Source organism: Myotis lucifugus, unplaced genomic scaffold (assembly GCF_000147115.1).
Source record: "Myotis lucifugus unplaced genomic scaffold, Myoluc2.0 scaffold_352, whole genome shotgun sequence".
NCBI classification, from domain to species: Eukaryota; Metazoa; Chordata; class Mammalia; order Chiroptera; family Vespertilionidae; genus Myotis; species Myotis lucifugus.
The window spans coordinates 810,747-814,404 of NW_005871400.1; the positions used below are offsets into that span (position 1 = coordinate 810,747).

Consider the following 3,658-nt stretch of genomic DNA (forward strand, 5'->3'; position numbering starts at 1 on the left):
CTGTATGGGGTGTGGACGAAGGGTTCGCATCCATAAGAAAACACATAAAACATGTCCAGCATCCTCTGTGATCTTCCCTTCTCTGTTCAGGGCATCTCCCTCCTAGATAAGTGATGTGCCTCTTTGTGTGTGACCACAGAAGAGGATCTGCCAGACTTAGTCACACTTACCAGCAAGATTTAGGGCTAGAAAACTTGTTCGTGTGCGCCCACTAACAGAACTGACCTACAGGACTGTGCGCACTTACCAGCAACGTCCTACCAGGCACCCGCCCTGCTCCAGATGTGGGGAAGCCTGTACTAACCCATGTCCCTGATTGAAAGTGTCTGACATGGTTCCAATGTTTCTGAAGTACCCATCAAGTTTCCTGGGAAAGTTTAAAAAGGAAGGGGACTCTAGGCCAGGGGTGGGCAACCTTTCTGTGAGTGCGTGCCAAAACCAGCAAAATCTCTGACTTACGCCGAAACCGGTTTGGCTCGGTGGATAGAGTGTTGGCCTGCGGACTGGAGGGTCCCGGGTTCGATTCCAGTCGAGGGCATGTGCCTTGGTTGCAGGCGCATCCCCAGTGGGAGGTGTGCAGGAGGCAGCTGATCGATGTTTCTCTCTCATCGATGTTTCTAACTCTCTATCCCTCTCCCTTCCTCTCTGTAAAAAATCAATAAAACATATTTAAAAAAAATCTCTGACTTAAAATTCTTCTGCGTGCCAACCCTAATTTTTTGAGAATATGTTACACCTACTTGATATCTCTTAAGGTGTACATATGTGAAGAACCTTGAAGAAATAATAAAATTCATTCGAGCGACAAAAACACAGTATATGATGAAAAATACATTTATTTTTTAATGTATACATGTACACTGATAGTCCGACAGAAAACTTAATGACTCCGTTGGATATTATCAGTGGGACTTTTGCTGCTGCATCACTGATGACAGAGATTTTACATCAGGTTTATGTTTCATGACCTTCAGAGATATGCACGAGCTACTACTTTCATTCGTCAGGCTACTCCTTTTACGAGACTTAACAAAATTCATCGCTGAGAACAAAGATTCACAAGCGTATGTGGATGAAAACATGGAGAGTAACGCTGTTGCAAAGTTTCTTAAACAGAAAAAATTTTCTGGAATGGCATTCCAAGTCCTAAATAGTTCGTTTTCAACACTATTGAAATTGCTCTTCCCCTCTCTCGTCAATCCATGTCTATGGTCTTTACAATAACTTGTTATGTAAAATTATTTATTTATCTAAGATGCACCTATACTGAATTTATCTGAAAAATAAAAAAGTCGATGTTAAGAAAAAATTGTCTAGAGGAAGGGCCTAGGCCGGGCCTGCCGTGTTGGGCTTGGTCAGGGATTTAAAAAAAAAAAAGATGTAACTTAGCGCAAATTACAATAGCATGAAAAAGGAAAGAGAAGCCATGAACAAGAACCAGACAGAAATGAAGAATGATACATCTGACATCAAGAACACACTGGAAGGTATTAAAAGTAGACTGGAGTGCTCGCTTCGGCTGCACATATACTAAAATTGAAACAATACAGAGAAGATAGCATGGCCCCTGCGCAAGAATGACATGCAAATTCGTGAAGCGTTCCATATTTTAAAAAAAAAAAGTAGACTGGATGAAGCAGAGGATCAAATCAGCAATAGACAACCACTGGAAGAGAAGGTAGAAATAAATACCCAATTAGAGCAAAAAATAGAAAAAAATAATTAAAGAACAGGAAGATAGCATAAGGAAGCTCTCAGACAACATGAAACATAACATCATCTGCACTATGAAAATACCAGAAGGGAAGAGTGTGAGCAAGGAACAGAGAACCTGTTTAAAGAAATAGACAAGCCCCGGTGAGGTTGAGACGGCCCCAGTGGGGTTGCAACGGCCCCAGTGGGGTTGCAATAGCCCCGGTGAGGCTGAAACGGCCCCCGTGAGGCTGAGACGGCCCCCCGTGAGGCTGAAACGGCCCCAGTGAGGTTGAGACGGCCCCGGTGAGGTCGAGATGGTCCCGGTGTGGTTGAGACGGTCCCGGTGAGGTTGAATCGGCCCTGGTGAGGTTGAATTGGCCCCGGTGAGGTTAAAACAGCCCCGGTGAGGCTGAAACGGCCCCAGTGAAGTTGAGACGGCCCATGTGAGGTTGAGACGGCCCCGGTGAGGCTGGGACGGCCCCGTTGAGGCTGAGACGGCTCCGTTGAGGTTGAGACGGCCCCCGTGAGGCTGGGACAGCCCCCGTGAGGCTGAAACGGCCCCCGTGAGGCTGAAATGGCCCCAGTGAGGCTGAAACGGCCCCGGTGAGGTTGAGACGGCCCCGGTGAGGTTGAGACAGCAAATGCCAAGAGCAAAAGACAAAGAGAGTATCCTAAAAGCAGCAAGAAAAAGACAGTCAGTTACCTACAAGGGAGTACCCATATGACTGTCAGCTGATTTCTCAACAGAAACTTTGCAGGCCAGAAGGGAGTGGCAAGAAATATTCAAAGTGATGAATGCCAAGAACCTACAACCAAGATTACTTTATCCAGCAAAGCTATCATTCAGAATTGAAGGTCAGATAAAGAGCTTCACAGATAAGGAAAAGCTAAAGGAGTTCATCACCACCAAACCAGTATTATATGAAATGCTGAAAGGTATCCTTTAAGAAGAGGAAGAAGAAAAAGGTAAAGATACAAATTATGAACAACAAATACACATCCATCAACAAGTGAATCTAAAAATCAAATGAATAAATAATCTGATGAACAGTATGAACTGGTCATTATAATAGAATCAGGGACATAGAAAGGGAATGGACTGACTATTCTTGGGGGGGAAAGGGGTGTGGGGGATGCGGGAAGAGATTGGACAATAATCGTGCACCTATGGATGAGGACAGTGGGTGTGGAGTGAGGGCGGAGGGTGGGGTGGGAACTGGGTGGAGGGGAGTTATGGTGGGAAAAAAGAGGAACCAATGTAATAATCTGAACAATAAAGATTTAATTAAAAAAAATAATAAAATAAAAAAATAAAAACCTGGTTAATACATTTGCCAACTCCCCCCCCCCAAAAAAAAAGAAATAAAAAAAATAATTTAAAAAAAAAAGAAAAAGAAATAATGACAGAAAACTTCCCCAACCTGGTGAAGTAAAATATCACACAAGTTCAGGAAGCACGGCGAGCCCAATCAAGATGAACCCAAAGAGACCCACAGCTAGACACACCATTATTAAAATGGCAAATGTTAAAGACAAAGAAAGAATTTTAAATGCAGCAAGAGAGAGGCAGAAAATCACCTACAAAAGAGTTACCATTAGAATGTCAGCTGACTTTTCAATAGAAACACTTCAGGCAAGAAGGTAATGGTATGAAATACTTGAAGTAATGAAAATCAAGGGCCTAAATCCAAGACTACTGTATCCAGCAAGACTATCATTTAAAATTGATGGTGAAATAAAAAGCTTCCCAGACCAAAAAAAAAGGATAAAGAATACATTACCACCAAACCAGCAATACAAGAAATGTTAAAGGGGCTGCTTTAAGAAGAAGAAAGGGAAAGAGAGAGAGAGAGAGAGGTTTTTAAGGACTGGAGAGAGAGGTTTGCCATCCATCTTAACTGGAACCTTATCCTGAAAAACATGGGGAATCGCTGAAACATGTTTAAGCGGGAGGGTGACTGAA

General features: G+C 43.2%; 1 non-coding gene across 1 annotated transcript; it reads left to right on the forward strand.

Moving 5' to 3' along the window:
* The first annotated feature begins 1,506 nt into the window (after window positions 1-1,506).
* Window positions 1,507-1,612, forward strand: LOC111828399. The gene has a single exon (XR_002832266.1). It is a non-coding gene; the product is annotated as a U6 spliceosomal RNA (small nuclear RNA).
* Window positions 1,613-3,658: the final 2,046 nt, after the last annotated feature.